The sequence below is a fragment of the Salvelinus fontinalis genome, chromosome 15 (genome assembly GCF_029448725.1).
Source record: "Salvelinus fontinalis isolate EN_2023a chromosome 15, ASM2944872v1, whole genome shotgun sequence".
Lineage (NCBI taxonomy): Eukaryota > Metazoa > Chordata > Actinopteri > Salmoniformes > Salmonidae > Salvelinus > Salvelinus fontinalis.
In genome coordinates, this window is record NC_074679.1 from 31,311,531 (window position 1) to 31,329,866 (window position 18,336).

The window sequence follows — 18,336 nt, forward strand, 5'->3', positions numbered from 1 at the left end:
TTTGAAAAGCTAGGACATTGTTATACAATTTAATAATCTAAGAGTGCGAGGCCTGAGTAATATTGTGTCTGATTATGCATCACAAGATTGAGGGATAGCGTCTCTTCGTACTTGTTCAATATCACTAGCTTTCCTCATTCGGACAGGTTCGCAATTTTCATGTCTATTGTGGCAAAACAACGTCTGCATGATGTCATATAGGTCTATAAGTGACAGGCTGCGTGGCCTAATGGATAAGGCGTCTGACTTCGAATCAGAAGATTGAGGGTTCGAGTCCCTTCGTGGTCGTTTAATTTCATAAACGCAGTTAATTTAGACTTGTTTGCAATTTCCTGAAATAAGTCTTTGTTCTTGTTGCTTTGAAATGCTAGGATATTGTTATGCAACTTCAATGATCTAAGAATGCGAGACCCGTGAAATATTATGTCTGATTCTGCATCACAAGATTGAGGGATAGCGTCTCTTCGTACTTGTTCAATATCACTAGCTTTCCTCATTCGGACCGGTTCACAAATTTGATGTCTATTGTTGCAAAACAACGTCTGAATGATGTCATATAGGATTATGTGGAGTAGAGTGTGTCGCATAATGGATAAGGTGTTTGACTTCAAATCAGAAGATTGAGGGTTTTACTCTCCTCGTTGTGGTTTAATTTCATTAGCTCAGCAATTTTGGACATGTTCGCAATTTCCCGAGATAAGGCTTTGTTCTTCTTGCTTTGAAAAGCTAGGACATTGTTATACAATTTAATAATCTAAGAGTGCGAGGCCTGAGTAATATTGTGTCTGATAATGCATCACAAGATTGAGGGATAGAGTCTCTTCGTACTTGTTCAATATCACTAGCTTTCCTCATTCGGACAGGTTCGCAATTTTCATGTCTATTGTGGCAAAACAACGTCTGCATGATGTCATATAGGAGTATATGTAACAGGCTGCGTGGCCTAATGGATAAGGCGTCTGACTTCGAATCAGAAGATTGAGGGTTCGAGTCCCTTCGTGGTCGTTTAATTTCATAAACGCAGTTCATTTAGACTTGTTTGCAATTTCCTGAAAAAAGTCTTTGTTCTTGTTGCTTTGAAATGCTAGGATATTGTTATGCAACTTCAATGATCTAAGAATGCGAGACCCGTGAAATATTGTGTCTGATTCTGCATCACAAGATTGAGGGATAGCGTCTCTTCATACTTGTTCAATATCACTAGCTTTCCTCATTCGGACCGGTTCACAAATTTGATGTCTATTGTTGCAAAACAACGTCTGAATGATGTCATATAGGATTATGTGGAGTAGAGTGTGTCGCATAATGGATAAGGTGTTTGACTTCAAATCAGAAGATTGAGGGTTTGACTCTCCTCATTGTTGTTTAATTTCATTAGCTCAGCAATTTTGGACATGTTCGCAATTTCCCAAGATAAGGCTTTGTTCTTCTTGCTTTGAAAAGCTAGGACATTGTTATACAATTTAATAATCTAAGAGTGCGAGGCCTGAGTAATATTGTGTCTGATTATGCATCACAAGATTGAGGGATAGCGTCTCTTCGTACTTGTTCAATATCACTAGCTTTCCTCATTCGGACAGGTTCGCAATTTTCATGTCTATTGTGGCAAAACAACGTCTGCATGATGTCATATAGGAGTATATGTAACAGGCTGCTTGGCCTAATGGATAAGGCGTCTGACTTCAAATCAGAAAATTGAAGGTTCGAGTCCCTTCGTGGTCGTTTAATTTCATAAACGCAGTTAATTTAGACTTGTTTGCAATTTCCTGAAATAAGTCTTTGTTCTTGTTGCTTTGAAATGCTAGGATATTGTTATGCAACTTCAATGATCTAAGAATGCGAGACCCGTGAAATATTGTGTCTGATTCTGCATCACAAGATTGAGGGATAGCGTCTCTTCGTACTTGTACAATATCACTAGCATTCCTCATTCGGAACGGTTCACAATTTTGAAGGAGTATATTAAGAAAAAGGCTGCGTGGCCTAATGGATAAGGTGTCTGACTTTGAATCATAAGTTTGAGGGTTCGAGTCCCTTTGTGGTCGTTTAATTTCATAAACGCAGTAAATTTTGACTTGTTTGCAATTTCCTGAAATAAGTCTTTGTTCTTGTTGCTTTGAAATGCTAGGATATTGTTATGCAACTTCAATGATCTAAGAATGCGATACCCGTGAAATATTGTGTCTGATTCTGCATCACAAGATTGAGGGATAGCGTCTCTTCATACTTGTTCAATATCACTAGGTTTCCTCATTCGGACCGGTTCACAATTTTGAAGGAGTATATTAAGAAACAGGTTGCGTGGCCTAATGGATAAGGCGTCTGACTTTCAATCAGAAGATTGAGGGTTTGAGTTCCTTCGTGGTCGTTTCATTTCATAAACGCAGTTAATTTAGACTTGTTTGCAATTTCCTGAAAAAAGTCTTTGTTCTTGTTGCTTTGAAATGCTAGGATATTGTTATGCAACTTCAATGATCTAAGAATGCGAGACCCGTGAAATATTGTGTCTGATTCTGCATCACAAGATTGAGGGATAGCGTCTCTTCATTCTTGTTCAATATCACTAGCTTTCCTCATTCGGACCGGTTCACAAATTTGATGTCTATTGTTGCAAAACAACGTCTGAATGATGTCATATAGGATTATGTGGAGTAGAGTGTGTCGCATAATGGATAAGGTGTTTGACTTCAAATCAGAAGATTGAGGGTTTGACTCTCCTCATTGTTGTTTAATTTCATTAGCTCAGCAATTTTGGACATGTTCGCAATTTCCCGAGATAAGGCTTTGTTCTTCTTGCTTTGAAAAGCTAGGACATTGTTATACAATTTAATAATCTAAGAGTGCGAGGCCTGAGTAATATTGTGTCTGATTATGCATCACAAGATTGAGGGATAGCGTCTCTTTGTACTTGTTCAATATCACTAGCTTTCCTCATTCGGACAGGTTCGCAATTTTCATGTCTATTGTGGCAAAACAACGTCTGCATGATGTCATATAGGTGTATATGTAACAGGCTGCGTGGCCTAATGGATAAGGCGTCTGACTTCGAATCAGAAGATTGCGGGTTCGAGTCCCTTCGTGCTCGTTTAATTTCATAAACGCAGTTAATTTAGACTTGTTTGCAATGTCCTGAAAAAAGTCATTGTTCTTGTTGCTTTGAAATGCTAGGATATTGTTATGCAACTTCAATGATCTAAGAATGCGAGACCCGTGAAATATTGTGTCTGATTCTGCATCACAAGATTGAGGGATAGCGTCTCTTCATACTTGTTCAATATCACTAGCTTTCCTCATTCGGACCGGTTCACAAATTTGATGTCTATTGTTGCAAAACAACGTCTGAATGATGTCATATAGGATTATGTGGAGTAGAGTGTGTCGCATAATGGATAAGGTGTTTGACTTCAAATCAGAAGATTGAGGGTTTGACTCTCCTCATTGTTGTTTAATTTCATTAGCTCAGCAATTTTGGACATGTTCGCAATTTCCCGAGATAAGGCTTTGTTCTTCTTGCTTTGAAAAGCTAGGACATTGTTATACAATTTAATAATCTAAGAGTGCGAGGCCTGAGTAATATTGTGTCTGATTATGCATCACAAGATTGAGGGATAGCGTCTCTTCGTACTTGTTCAATATCACTAGCTTTCCTCATTCGGACAGGTTCGCAATTTTCATGTCTATTGTGGCAAAACAACGTCTGCATGATGTCATATAGGTCTATAAGTGACAGGCTGCGTGGCCTAATGGATAAGGCGTCTGACTTCGAATCAGAAGATTGAGGGTTCGAGTCCCTTCGTGGTCGTTTAATTTCATAAACGCAGTTAATTTAGACTTGTTTGCAATTTCCTGAAATAAGTCTTTGTTCTTGTTGCTTTGAAATGCTAGGATATTGTTATGCAACTTCAATGATCTAAGAATGCGAGACCCGTGAAATATTATGTCTGATTCTGCATCACAAGATTGAGGGATAGCGTCTCTTCGTACTTGTTCAATATCACTAGCTTTCCTCATTCGGACCGGTTCACAAATTTGATGTCTATTGTTGCAAAACAACGTCTGAATGATGTCATATAGGATTATGTGGAGTAGAGTGTGTCGCATAATGGATAAGGTGTTTGACTTCAAATCAGAAGATTGAGGGTTTTACTCTCCTCGTTGTGGTTTAATTTCATTAGCTCAGCAATTTTGGACATGTTCGCAATTTCCCGAGATAAGGCTTTGTTCTTCTTGCTTTGAAAAGCTAGGACATTGTTATACAATTTAATAATCTAAGAGTGCGAGGCCTGAGTAATATTGTGTCTGATAATGCATCACAAGATTGAGGGATAGAGTCTCTTCGTACTTGTTCAATATCACTAGCTTTCCTCATTCGGACAGGTTCGCAATTTTCATGTCTATTGTGGCAAAACAACGTCTGCATGATGTCATATAGGAGTATATGTAACAGGCTGCGTGGCCTAATGGATAAGGCGTCTGACTTCGAATCAGAAGATTGAGGGTTCGAGTCCCTTCGTGGTCGTTTAATTTCATAAACGCAGTTCATTTAGACTTGTTTGCAATTTCCTGAAAAAAGTCTTTGTTCTTGTTGCTTTGAAATGCTAGGATATTGTTATGCAACTTCAATGATCTAAGAATGCGAGACCCGTGAAATATTGTGTCTGATTCTGCATCACAAGATTGAGGGATAGCGTCTCTTCATACTTGTTCAATATCACTAGCTTTCCTCATTCGGACCGGTTCACAAATTTGATGTCTATTGTTGCAAAACAACGTCTGAATGATGTCATATAGGATTATGTGGAGTAGAGTGTGTCGCATAATGGATAAGGTGTTTGACTTCAAATCAGAAGATTGAGGGTTTGACTCTCCTCATTGTTGTTTAATTTCATTAGCTCAGCAATTTTGGACATGTTCGCAATTTCCCAAGATAAGGCTTTGTTCTTCTTGCTTTGAAAAGCTAGGACATTGTTATACAATTTAATAATCTAAGAGTGCGAGGCCTGAGTAATATTGTGTCTGATTATGCATCACAAGATTGAGGGATAGCGTCTCTTCGTACTTGTTCAATATCACTAGCTTTCCTCATTCGGACAGGTTCGCAATTTTCATGTCTATTGTGGCAAAACAACGTCTGCATGATGTCATATAGGTGTATATGTAACAGGCTGCGTGGCCTAATGGATAAGGCGTCTGACTTCGAATCAGAAGATTGAGGGTTCGAGTCCCTTCGTGGTCGTTTAATTTCATAAACGCAGTTAATTTAGACTTGTTTGCAATGTCCTGAAATAAGTCTTTGTTCTTGTTGCTTTGAAATGCTAGGATATTGTTATGCAACTTCAATGATCTAAGAATGCGAGACCCGAGAAATATTGTGTCTGATTCTGCATCACAAGATTGAGGGATAGCGTCTCTTCATACTTGTTCAATATCACTAGCTTTCCTCATTCGGACCGGTTCACAAATTTGATGTCTATTGTTGCAAAACAACGTCTGAATGATGTCATATAGGATTATGTGGAGTAGAGTGTGTCGCATAATGGATAAGGTGTTTGACTTCAAATCAGAAGATTGAGGGTTTGACTCTCCTCATTGTTGTTTAATTTCATTAGCTCAGCAATTTTGGACATGTTCGCAATTTCCCGAGATAAGGCTTTGTTCTTCTTGCTTTGAAAAGCTAGGACATTGTTATACAATTTAATAATATAAGAGTGCGAGGCCTGAGTAATATTGTGTCTGATTCTGCATCACAAGATTGAGGGATAGCGTCTCTTCGTACTTGTTCAATATCACTAGCTTTCCTCATTCGGACCGGTTCACAATTTTGAAGGAGTTTATTAAGAAACAGGCTGCGTGGCCTAATGGATAAGGCATCTGACTTCGAATCAGAAGTTTGAGGGTTTGAGTCACTTCGTGGTCGTTTAATTTCATAAACGCAGTTCATTTAGACTTGTTTGCAATTTCCTGAAATAAGTCTTTGTTCTTGTTGCTTTGAAATGCTAGGATATTGTTATGCAACTTCAATGATCTAAGAATGCGAGACCCGTGAAATATTGTGTCTGATTCTGCATCACAAGATTGAGGGATAGCGTCTCTTCGTACTTGTTCAATATCACTAGCTTTCCTCATTCGGACCGGTTCACAAATTTGATGTTCATTGATGCAAAACAACGTCTGAATGATGTCATATAGGATTATGTGGAGTAGAGTGTGTCGCATAATGGATAAGGTGTTTGACTTCAAATCAGAAGATTGAGGGTTTGACTCTCCTCATTGTTGTTTAATTTCATTAGCTCAGCAATTTTGGACATGTTTGCAATTTCCCGAGATAAGGCTTTGTTCTTCTTGCTTTGAAAAGCTAGGACATTGTTATACAATTTAATAATCTAAGAGTGCGAGGCCTGAGTAATATTGTGTCTGATAATGCATCACAAGATTGAGGGATAGAGTCTCTTCGTACTTGTTCAATATCACTAGCTTTCCTCATTCGGACAGGTTCGCAATTTTCATGTCTATTGTGGCAAAACAACGTCTGCATGATGTCATATAGGAGTATATGTAACAGGCTGCTTGGCCTAATGGATAAGGCGTCTGACTTCAAATCAGAAAATTGAAGGTTCGAGTCCCTTCGTGGTCGTTTAATTTCATAAACGCAGTTAATTTAGACTTGTTTGCAATTTCCTGAAATAAGTCTTTGTTCTTGTTGCTTTGAAATGCTAGGATATTGTTATGCAACTTCAATGATCTAAGAATGCGAGACCCGTGAAATATTGTGTCTGATTCTGCATCACAAGATTGAGGGATAGCGTCTCTTCGTACTTGTACAATATCACTAGCATTCCTCATTCGGAACGGTTCACAATTTTGAAGGAGTATATTAAGAAAAAGGCTGCGTGGCCTAATGGATAAGGTGTCTGACTTTGAATCATAAGTTTGAGGGTTCGAGTCCCTTTGTGGTCGTTTAATTTCATAAACGCAGTAAATTTTGACTTGTTTGCAATTTCCTGAAATAAGTCTTTGTTCTTGTTGCTTTGAAATGCTAGGATATTGTTATGCAACTTCAATGATCTAAGAATGCGATACCCGTGAAATATTGTGTCTGATTCTGCATCACAAGATTGAGGGATAGCGTCTCTTCATACTTGTTCAATATCACTAGGTTTCCTCATTCGGACCGGTTCACAATTTTGAAGGAGTATATTAAGAAACAGGTTGCGTGGCCTAATGGATAAGGCGTCTGACTTTCAATCAGAAGATTGAGGGTTTGAGTTCCTTCGTGGTCGTTTCATTTCATAAACGCAGTTAATTTAGACTTGTTTGCAATTTCCTGAAAAAAGTCTTTGTTCTTGTTGCTTTGAAATGCTAGGATATTGTTATGCAACTTCAATGATCTAAGAATGCGAGACCCGTGAAATATTGTGTCTGATTCTGCATCACAAGATTGAGGGATAGCGTCTCTTCGTACTTGTACAATATCACTAGCATTCCTCATTCGGAACGGTTCACAATTTTGAAGGAGTATATTAAGAAAAAGGCTGCGTGGCCTAATGGATAAGGTGTCTGACTTTGAATCATAAGTTTGAGGGTTCGAGTCCCTTTGTGGTCGTTTAATTTCATAAACGCAGTAAATTTTGACTTGTTTGCAATTTCCTGAAATAAGTCTTTGTTCTTGTTGCTTTGAAATGCTAGGATATTGTTATGCAACTTCAATGATCTAAGAATGCGATACCCGTGAAATATTGTGTCTGATTCTGCATCACAAGATTGAGGGATAGCGTCTCTTCATACTTGTTCAATATCACTAGGTTTCCTCATTCGGACCGGTTCACAATTTTGAAGGAGTATATTAAGAAACAGGTTGCGTGGCCTAATGGATAAGGCGTCTGACTTTCAATCAGAAGATTGAGGGTTTGAGTTCCTTCGTGGTCGTTTCATTTCATAAACGCAGTTAATTTAGACTTGTTTGCAATTTCCTGAAAAAAGTCTTTGTTCTTGTTGCTTTGAAATGCTAGGATATTGTTATGCAACTTCAATGATCTAAGAATGCGAGACCCGTGAAATATTGTGTCTGATTCTGCATCACAAGATTGAGGGATAGCGTCTCTTCATTCTTGTTCAATATCACTAGCTTTCCTCATTCGGACCGGTTCACAAATTTGATGTCTATTGTTGCAAAACAACGTCTGAATGATGTCATATAGGATTATGTGGAGTAGAGTGTGTCGCATAATGGATAAGGTGTTTGACTTCAAATCAGAAGATTGAGGGTTTGACTCTCCTCATTGTTGTTTAATTTCATTAGCTCAGCAATTTTGGACATGTTCGCAATTTCCCGAGATAAGGCTTTGTTCTTCTTGCTTTGAAAAGCTAGGACATTGTTATACAATTTAATAATCTAAGAGTGCGAGGCCTGAGTAATATTGTGTCTGATTATGCATCACAAGATTGAGGGATAGCGTCTCTTTGTACTTGTTCAATATCACTAGCTTTCCTCATTCGGACAGGTTCGCAATTTTCATGTCTATTGTGGCAAAACAACGTCTGCATGATGTCATATAGGTGTATATGTAACAGGCTGCGTGGCCTAATGGATAAGGCGTCTGACTTCGAATCAGAAGATTGCGGGTTCGAGTCCCTTCGTGCTCGTTTAATTTCATAAACGCAGTTAATTTAGACTTGTTTGCAATGTCCTGAAAAAAGTCATTGTTCTTGTTGCTTTGAAATGCTAGGATATTGTTATGCAACTTCAATGATCTAAGAATGCGAGACCCGTGAAATATTGTGTCTGATTCTGCATCACAAGATTGAGGGATAGCGTCTCTTCATACTTGTTCAATATCACTAGCTTTCCTCATTCGGACCGGTTCACAAATTTGATGTCTATTGTTGCAAAACAACGTCTGAATGATGTCATATAGGATTATGTGGAGTAGAGTGTGTCGCATAATGGATAAGGTGTTTGACTTCAAATCAGAAGATTGAGGGTTTGACTCTCCTCATTGTTGTTTAATTTCATTAGCTCAGCAATTTTGGACATGTTCGCAATTTCCCGAGATAAGGCTTTGTTCTTCTTGCTTTGAAAAGCTAGGACATTGTTATACAATTTAATAATCTAAGAGTGCGAGGCCTGAGTAATATTGTGTCTGATTATGCATCACAAGATTGAGGGATAGCGTCTCTTCGTACTTGTTCAATATCACTAGCTTTCCTCATTCGGACAGGTTCGCAATTTTCATGTCTATTGTGGCAAAACAACGTCTGCATGATGTCATATAGGTCTATAAGTGACAGGCTGCGTGGCCTAATGGATAAGGCGTCTGACTTCGAATCAGAAGATTGAGGGTTCGAGTCCCTTCGTGGTCGTTTAATTTCATAAACGCAGTTCATTTAGACTTGTTTGCAATTTCCTGAAATAAGTCTTTGTTCTTGTTGCTTTGAAATGCTAGGATATTGTTATGCAACTTCAATGATCTAAGAATGCGAGACCCGTGAAATATTATGTCTGATTCTGCATCACAAGATTGAGGGATAGCGTCTCTTCGTACTTGTTCAATATCACTAGCTTTCCTCATTCGGACCGGTTCACAAATTTGATGTCTATTGTTGCAAAACAACGTCTGAATGATGTCATATAGGATTATGTGGAGTAGAGTGTGTCGCATAATGGATAAGGTGTTTGACTTCAAATCAGAAGATTGAGGGTTTTACTCTCCTCGTTGTTGTTTAATTTCATTAGCTCAGCAATTTTGGACATGTTCGCAATTTCCCGAGATAAGGCTTTGTTCTTCTTGCTTTGAAAAGCTAGGACATTGTTATACAATTTAATAATCTAAGAGTGCGAGGCCTGAGTAATATTGTGTCTGATAATGCATCACAAGATTGAGGGATAGAGTCTCTTCGTACTTGTTCAATATCACTAGCTTTCCTCATTCGGACAGGTTCGCAATTTTCATGTCTATTGTGGCAAAACAACGTCTGCATGATGTCATATAGGAGTATATGTAACAGGCTGCGTGGCCTAATGGATAAGGCGTCTGACTTCGAATCAGAAGATTGAGGGTTCGAGTCCCTTCGTGGTCGTTTAATTTCATAAACGCAGTTCATTTAGACTTGTTTGCAATTTCCTGAAAAAAGTCTTTGTTCTTGTTGCTTTGAAATGCTAGGATATTGTTATGCAACTTCAATGATCTAAGAATGCGAGACCCGTGAAATATTGTGTCTGATTCTGCATCACAAGATTGAGGGATAGCGTCTCTTCATACTTGTTCAATATCACTAGCTTTCCTCATTCGGACCGGTTCACAAATTTGATGTCTATTGTTGCAAAACAACGTCTGAATGATGTCATATAGGATTATGTGGAGTAGAGTGTGTCGCATAATGGATAAGGTGTTTGACTTCAAATCAGAAGATTGAGGGTTTGACTCTCCTCATTGTTGTTTAATTTCATTAGCTCAGCAATTTTGGACATGTTCGCAATTTCCCAAGATAAGGCTTTGTTCTTCTTGCTTTGAAAAGCTAGGACATTGTTATACAATTTAATAATCTAAGAGTGCGAGGCCTGAGTAATATTGTGTCTGATTATGCATCACAAGATTGAGGGATAGCGTCTCTTCGTACTTGTTCAATATCACTAGCTTTCCTCATTCGGACAGGTTCGCAATTTTCATGTCTATTGTGGCAAAACAACGTCTGCATGATGTCATATAGGTGTATATGTAACAGGCTGCGTGGCCTAATGGATAAGGCGTCTGACTTCGAATCAGAAGATTGAGGGTTCGAGTCCCTTCGTGGTCGTTTAATTTCATAAACGCAGTTAATTTAGACTTGTTTGCAATGTCCTGAAATAAGTCTTTGTTCTTGTTGCTTTGAAATGCTAGGATATTGTTATGCAACTTCAATGATCTAAGAATGCGAGACCCGAGAAATATTGTGTCTGATTCTGCATCACAAGATTGAGGGATAGCGTCTCTTCATACTTGTTCAATATCACTAGCTTTCCTCATTCGGACCGGTTCACAAATTTGATGTCTATTGTTGCAAAACAACGTCTGAATGATGTCATATAGGATTATGTGGAGTAGAGTGTGTCGCATAATGGATAAGGTGTTTGACTTCAAATCAGAAGATTGAGGGTTTGACTCTCCTCATTGTTGTTTAATTTCATTAGCTCAGCAATTTTGGACATGTTCGCAATTTCCCGAGATAAGGCTTTGTTCTTCTTGCTTTGAAAAGCTAGGACATTGTTATACAATTTAATAATATAAGAGTGCGAGGCCTGAGTAATATTGTGTCTGATTCTGCATCACAAGATTGAGGGATAGCGTCTCTTCGTACTTGTTCAATATCACTAGCTTTCCTCATTCGGACCGGTTCACAATTTTGAAGGAGTTTATTAAGAAACAGGCTGCGTGGCCTAATGGATAAGGCATCTGACTTCGAATCAGAAGTTTGAGGGTTTGAGTCACTTCGTGGTCGTTTAATTTCATAAACGCAGTTCATTTAGACTTGTTTGCAATTTCCTGAAATAAGTCTTTGTTCTTGTTGCTTTGAAATGCTAGGATATTGTTATGCAACTTCAATGATCTAAGAATGCGAGACCCGTGAAATATTGTGTCTGATTCTGCATCACAAGATTGAGGGATAGCGTCTCTTCGTACTTGTTCAATATCACTAGCTTTCCTCATTCGGACCGGTTCACAAATTTGATGTTCATTGATGCAAAACAACGTCTGAATGATGTCATATAGGATTATGTGGAGTAGAGTGTGTCGCATAATGGATAAGGTGTTTGACTTCAAATCAGAAGATTGAGGGTTTGACTCTCCTCATTGTTGTTTAATTTCATTAGCTCAGCAATTTTGGACATGTTTGCAATTTCCCGAGATAAGGCTTTGTTCTTCTTGCTTTGAAAAGCTAGGACATTGTTATACAATTTAATAATCTAAGAGTGCGAGGCCTGAGTAATATTGTGTCTGATAATGCATCACAAGATTGAGGGATAGAGTCTCTTCGTACTTGTTCAATATCACTAGCTTTCCTCATTCGGACAGGTTCGCAATTTTCATGTCTATTGTGGCAAAACAACGTCTGCATGATGTCATATAGGAGTATATGTAACAGGCTGCTTGGCCTAATGGATAAGGCGTCTGACTTCAAATCAGAAAATTGAAGGTTCGAATCCCTTCGTGGTCGTTTAATTTCATAAACGCAGTTAATTTAGACTTGTTTGCAATTTCCTGAAATAAGTCTTTGTTCTTGTTGCTTTGAAATGCTAGGATATTGTTATGCAACTTCAATGATCTAAGAATGCGAGACCCGTGAAATATTGTGTCTGATTCTGCATCACAAGATTGAGGGATAGCGTCTCTTCGTACTTGTACAATATCACTAGCATTCCTCATTCGGAACGGTTCACAATTTTGAAGGAGTATATTAAGAAAAAGGCTGCGTGGCCTAATGGATAAGGTGTCTGACTTTGAATCATAAGTTTGAGGGTTCGAGTCCCTTTGTGGTCGTTTAATTTCATAAACGCAGTAAATTTTGACTTGTTTGCAATTTCCTGAAATAAGTCTTTGTTCTTGTTGCTTTGAAATGCTAGGATATTGTTATGCAACTTCAATGATCTAAGAATGCGATACCCGTGAAATATTGTGTCTGATTCTGCATCACAAGATTGAGGGATAGCGTCTCTTCATACTTGTTCAATATCACTAGGTTTCCTCATTCGGACCGGTTCACAATTTTGAAGGAGTATATTAAGAAACAGGTTGCGTGGCCTAATGGATAAGGCGTCTGACTTTCAATCAGAAGATTGAGGGTTTGAGTTCCTTCGTGGTCGTTTCATTTCATAAACGCAGTTAATTTAGACTTGTTTGCAATTTCCTGAAAAAAGTCTTTGTTCTTGTTGCTTTGAAATGCTAGGATATTGTTATGCAACTTCAATGATCTAAGAATGCGAGACCCGTGAAATATTGTGTCTGATTCTGCATCACAAGATTGAGGGATAGCGTCTCTTCATTCTTGTTCAATATCACTAGCTTTCCTCATTCGGACCGGTTCACAAATTTGATGTCTATTGTTGCAAAACAACGTCTGAATGATGTCATATAGGATTATGTGGAGTAGAGTGTGTCGCATAATGGATAAGGTGTTTGACTTCAAATCAGAAGATTGAGGGTTTGACTCTCCTCATTGTTGTTTAATTTCATTAGCTCAGCAATTTTGGACATGTTCGCAATTTCCCGAGATAAGGCTTTGTTCTTCTTGCTTTGAAAAGCTAGGACATTGTTATACAATTTAATAATCTAAGAGTGCGAGGCCTGAGTAATATTGTGTCTGATTATGCATCACAAGATTGAGGGATAGCGTCTCTTTGTACTTGTTCAATATCACTAGCTTTCCTCATTCGGACAGGTTCGCAATTTTCATGTCTATTGTGGCAAAACAACGTCTGCATGATGTCATATAGGTGTATATGTAACAGGCTGCGTGGCCTAATGGATAAGGCGTCTGACTTCGAATCAGAAGATTGCGGGTTCGAGTCCCTTCGTGCTCGTTTAATTTCATAAACGCAGTTAATTTAGACTTGTTTGCAATGTCCTGAAAAAAGTCATTGTTCTTGTTGCTTTGAAATGCTAGGATATTGTTATGCAACTTCAATGATCTAAGAATGCGAGACCCGTGAAATATTGTGTCTGATTCTGCATCACAAGATTGAGGGATAGCGTCTCTTCATACTTGTTCAATATCACTAGCTTTCCTCATTCGGACCGGTTCACAAATTTGATGTCTATTGTTGCAAAACAACGTCTGAATGATGTCATATAGGATTATGTGGAGTAGAGTGTGTCGCATAATGGATAAGGTGTTTGACTTCAAATCAGAAGATTGAGGGTTTGACTCTCCTCATTGTTGTTTAATTTCATTAGCTGAGCAATTTTGGACATGTTCGCAATTTCCCGAGATAAGGCTTTGTTCTTCTTGCTTTGAAAAGCTAGGACATTGTTATACAATTTAATAATCTAAGAGTGCGAGGCCTGAGTAATATTGTGTCTGATTATGCATCACAAGATTGAGGGATAGCGTCTCTTCGTACTTGTTCAATATCACTCGCTTTCCTCATTCGGACAGGTTCGCAATTTTCATGTCTATTGTGGCAAAACAACGTCTGCATGATGTCATATAGGAGTGTATGTAACAGGCTGCGTGGCCTAATGGATAAGGCGTCAGACTTCAAATCAGAAGATTTAGGGTTCGAGTCCCTTCGTGGTCTTTTAATTTCATAAACGCAGTTCATTTAGACTTGTTTGCAATTTCCTGAAATAAGTCTTTGTTCTTGTTGCTTTGAAATGCTAGGATATTGTTATGCAACTTCAATGATCTAAGAATGCGAGACCCGTGAAATATTGTGTCTGATTCTGCATCACAAGATTGAGGGATAGCGTCTCTTCGTACTTGTTCAATATCACTAGCTTTCCTCTATCGGACCGGTTCACAATTTTGAAGGAGTATATTAAGAAACATACTGCGTGGACTAATGGATAAAGCGTCTGACTTAGAATCAGAAGATTGAAGGTTCGAGTCCGTTTGTGGTTGTTTAATTTCATAAACGCAGTTAATTTAGACTTGTTTGCAATTTCCTGAAATAAGTCTTTGTTCTTGTTGCTTTGAAATGCTAGGATATTGTTATGCAACTTCAATGATCTAAGAATGCGAGACCCATGAAATATTGTGTCTGATTCTGCATCACAAGATTGAGGGATAGCGTCTCTTCGTACTTGTTCAATATCACTAGCTTTCCTCATTCGGACCGGTTCACAATTTTGAAGGAGTTTATTAAGAAACAGGCTGCGTGGCCTAATGGATAAGGCATCTGACTTCGAATCAGAAGTTTGAGGGTTTGAGTCACTTCGTGGTCGTTTAATTTCATAAACGCAGTTCATTTAGACTTGTTTGCAATTTCCTGAAATAAGTCTTTGTTCTTGTTGCTTTGAAATGCTAGGATATTGTTATGCAACTTCAATGATCTAAGAATGCGAGACCCGTGAAATATTGTGTCTGATTCTGCATCACAAGATTGAGGGATAGCGTCTCTTCGTACTTGTACAATATCACTAGCATTCCTCATTCGGAACGGTTCACAATTTTGAAGGAGTATATTAAGAAAAAGGCTGCGTGGCCTAATGGATAAGGTGTCTGACTTTGAATCATAAGTTTGAGGGTTCGAGTCCCTTTGTGGTCGTTTAATTTCATAAACGCAGTAAATTTTGACTTGTTTGCAATTTCCTGAAATAAGTCTTTGTTCTTGTTGCTTTGAAATGCTAGGATATTGTTATGCAACTTCAATGATCTAAGAATGCGATACCCGTGAAATATTGTGTCTGATTCTGCATCACAAGATTGAGGGATAGCGTCTCTTCATACTTGTTCAATATCACTAGGTTTCCTCATTCGGACCGGTTCACAATTTTGAAGGAGTATATTAAGAAACAGGTTGCGTGGCCTAATGGATAAGGCGTCTGACTTTCAATCAGAAGATTGAGGGTTTGAGTTCCTTCGTGGTCGTTTCATTTCATAAACGCAGTTAATTTAGACTTGTTTGCAATTTCCTGAAAAAAGTCTTTGTTCTTGTTGCTTTGAAATGCTAGGATATTGTTATGCAACTTCAATGATCTAAGAATGCGAGACCCGTGAAATATTGTGTCTGATTCTGCATCACAAGATTGAGGGATAGCGTCTCTTCATTCTTGTTCAATATCACTAGCTTTCCTCATTCGGACCGGTTCACAAATTTGATGTCTATTGTTGCAAAACAACGTCTGAATGATGTCATATAGGATTATGTGGAGTAGAGTGTGTCGCATAATGGATAAGGTGTTTGACTTCAAATCAGAAGATTGAGGGTTTGACTCTCCTCATTGTTGTTTAATTTCATTAGCTCAGCAATTTTGGACATGTTCGCAATTTCCCGAGATAAGGCTTTGTTCTTCTTGCTTTGAAAAGCTAGGACATTGTTATACAATTTAATAATCTAAGAGTGCGAGGCCTGAGTAATATTGTGTCTGATTATGCATCACAAGATTGAGGGATAGCGTCTCTTTGTACTTGTTCAATATCACTAGCTTTCCTCATTCGGACAGGTTCGCAATTTTCATGTCTATTGTGGCAAAACAACGTCTGCATGATGTCATATAGGTGTATATGTAACAGGCTGCGTGGCCTAATGGATAAGGCGTCTGACTTCGAATCAGAAGATTGCGGGTTCGAGTCCCTTCGTGCTCGTTTAATTTCATAAACGCAGTTAATTTAGACTTGTTTGCAATGTCCTGAAAAAAGTCATTGTTCTTGTTGCTTTGAAATGCTAGGATATTGTTATGCAACTTCAATGATCTAAGAATGCGAGACCCGTGAAATATTGTGTCTGATTCTGCATCACAAGATTGAGGGATAGCGTCTCTTCATACTTGTTCAATATCACTAGCTTTCCTCATTCGGACCGGTTCACAAATTTGATGTCTATTGTTGCAAAACAACGTCTGAATGATGTCATATAGGATTATGTGGAGTAGAGTGTGTCGCATAATGGATAAGGTGTTTGACTTCAAATCAGAAGATTGAGGGTTTGACTCTCCTCATTGTTGTTTAATTTCATTAGCTGAGCAATTTTGGACATGTTCGCAATTTCCCGAGATAAGGCTTTGTTCTTCTTGCTTTGAAAAGCTAGGACATTGTTATACAATTTAATAATCTAAGAGTGCGAGGCCTGAGTAATATTGTGTCTGATTATGCATCACAAGATTGAGGGATAGCGTCTCTTCGTACTTGTTCAATATCACTAGCTTTCCTCATTCGGACAGGTTCGCAATTTTCATGTCTATTGTGGCAAAACAACGTCTGCATGATGTCATATAGGAGTGTATGTAACAGGCTGCGTGGCCTAATGGATAAGGCGTCAGACTTCAAATCAGAAGATTTAGGGTTCGAGTCCCTTCGTGGTCTTTTAATTTCATAAACGCAGTTCATTTAGACTTGTTTGCAATTTCCTGAAATAAGTCTTTGTTCTTGTTGCTTTGAAATGCTAGGATATTGTTATGCAACTTCAATGATCTAAGAATGCGAGACCCGTGAAATATTGTGTCTGATTCTGCATCACAAGATTGAGGGATAGCGTCTCTTCGTACTTGTTCAATATCACTAGCTTTCCTCTATCGGACCGGTTCACAATTTTGAAGGAGTATATTAAGAAACATACTGCGTGGACTAATGGATAAAGCGTCTGACTTAGAATCAGAAGATTGAAGGTTCGAGTCCGTTTGTGGTTGTTTAATTTCATAAACGCAGTTAATTTAGACTTGTTTGCAATTTCCTGAAATAAGTCTTTGTTCTTGTTGCTTTGAAATGCTAGGATATTGTTATGCAACTTCAATGATCTAAGAATGCGAGACCCATGAAATATTGTGTCTGATTCTGCATCACAAGATTGAGGGATAGCGTCTCTTCGTACTTGTTCAATATCACTAGCTTTCCTCATTCGGACCTGTTCACAATATTGAAGGAGTTTATTAAGAAACAGGTTGCGTGGCCTAATGGATAAGGCATCTGACTTCGAATCAGAAGTTTGAGGGTTTGAGTCACTTCGTGGTCGTTTAATTTCATAAACGCAGTTCATTTAGACTTGTTTGCAATTTCCTGAAATAAGTCTTTGTTCTTGTTGCTTTGAAATGCTAGGATATTGTTATGCAACTTCAATGATCTAAGAATGCGAGACCCGTGAAATATTGTGTCTGATTCTGCATCACAAGATTGAGGGATAGCGTCTCTTCGTACTTGTTCAATATCACTAGCTTTCCTCATTCGGACCGGTTCACAAATTTGATGTTCATTGATGCAAAACAACGTCTGAATGATGTCATATAGGATTATGTGGAGTAGAGTGTGTCGCATAATGGATAAGGTGTTTGACTTCAAATCAGAAGATTGAGGGTTTGACTCTCCTCATTGTTGTTTAATTTCATTAGCTCAGCAATTTTGGACATGTTTGCAATTTCCCGAGATAAGGCTTTGTTCTTCTTGCTTTGAAAAGCTAGGACATTGTTATACAATTTAATAATCTAAGAGTGCGAGGCCTGAGTAATATTGTGTCTGATAATGCATCACAAGATTGAGGGATAGAGTCTCTTCGTACTTGTTCAATATCACTAGCTTTCCTCATTCGGACAGGTTCGCAATTTTCATGTCTATTGTGGCAAAACAACGTCTGCATGATGTCATATAGGAGTATATGTAACAGGCTGCTTGGCCTAATGGATAAGGCGTCTGACTTCAAATCAGAAAATT

At 38.4% G+C, this 18,336-nt stretch overlaps 13 non-coding genes across 13 annotated transcripts; all 13 read left to right on the top strand.

Moving 5' to 3' along the window:
* Window positions 1-215: 215 nt before the first annotated feature.
* trnar-ucg (transfer RNA arginine (anticodon UCG)) lies at window positions 216-288 on the top strand. The gene has a single exon. It is a non-coding gene; the product is annotated as a tRNA-Arg (tRNA).
* Window positions 289-932: 644 nt separating this feature from the next.
* trnar-ucg (transfer RNA arginine (anticodon UCG)) lies at window positions 933-1,005 on the top strand. Its single transcript has one exon. It is a non-coding gene; the product is annotated as a tRNA-Arg (tRNA).
* A 967-nt stretch (window positions 1,006-1,972) lies between these two features.
* Window positions 1,973-2,045, top strand: trnaq-uug (transfer RNA glutamine (anticodon UUG)). The gene has a single exon. It is a non-coding gene; the product is annotated as a tRNA-Gln (tRNA).
* Window positions 2,046-3,729: 1,684 nt separating this feature from the next.
* Window positions 3,730-3,802, top strand: trnar-ucg (transfer RNA arginine (anticodon UCG)). Its single transcript has one exon. It is a non-coding gene; the product is annotated as a tRNA-Arg (tRNA).
* Window positions 3,803-4,446: 644 nt separating this feature from the next.
* trnar-ucg (transfer RNA arginine (anticodon UCG)) lies at window positions 4,447-4,519 on the top strand. Its single transcript has one exon. It is a non-coding gene; the product is annotated as a tRNA-Arg (tRNA).
* A 644-nt stretch (window positions 4,520-5,163) lies between these two features.
* trnar-ucg (transfer RNA arginine (anticodon UCG)) lies at window positions 5,164-5,236 on the top strand. The gene has a single exon. It is a non-coding gene; the product is annotated as a tRNA-Arg (tRNA).
* Window positions 5,237-6,884: 1,648 nt separating this feature from the next.
* trnaq-uug (transfer RNA glutamine (anticodon UUG)) lies at window positions 6,885-6,957 on the top strand. The gene has a single exon. It is a non-coding gene; the product is annotated as a tRNA-Gln (tRNA).
* A 573-nt stretch (window positions 6,958-7,530) lies between these two features.
* trnaq-uug (transfer RNA glutamine (anticodon UUG)) lies at window positions 7,531-7,603 on the top strand. Its single transcript has one exon. It is a non-coding gene; the product is annotated as a tRNA-Gln (tRNA).
* A 1,684-nt stretch (window positions 7,604-9,287) lies between these two features.
* Window positions 9,288-9,360, top strand: trnar-ucg (transfer RNA arginine (anticodon UCG)). The gene has a single exon. It is a non-coding gene; the product is annotated as a tRNA-Arg (tRNA).
* Window positions 9,361-10,004: 644 nt separating this feature from the next.
* Window positions 10,005-10,077, top strand: trnar-ucg (transfer RNA arginine (anticodon UCG)). Its single transcript has one exon. It is a non-coding gene; the product is annotated as a tRNA-Arg (tRNA).
* Window positions 10,078-10,721: 644 nt separating this feature from the next.
* trnar-ucg (transfer RNA arginine (anticodon UCG)) lies at window positions 10,722-10,794 on the top strand. The gene has a single exon. It is a non-coding gene; the product is annotated as a tRNA-Arg (tRNA).
* Window positions 10,795-12,442: 1,648 nt separating this feature from the next.
* On the top strand, window positions 12,443-12,515 carry trnaq-uug (transfer RNA glutamine (anticodon UUG)). Its single transcript has one exon. It is a non-coding gene; the product is annotated as a tRNA-Gln (tRNA).
* Window positions 12,516-15,168: 2,653 nt separating this feature from the next.
* trnaq-uug (transfer RNA glutamine (anticodon UUG)) lies at window positions 15,169-15,241 on the top strand. Its single transcript has one exon. It is a non-coding gene; the product is annotated as a tRNA-Gln (tRNA).
* Window positions 15,242-18,336: the final 3,095 nt, after the last annotated feature.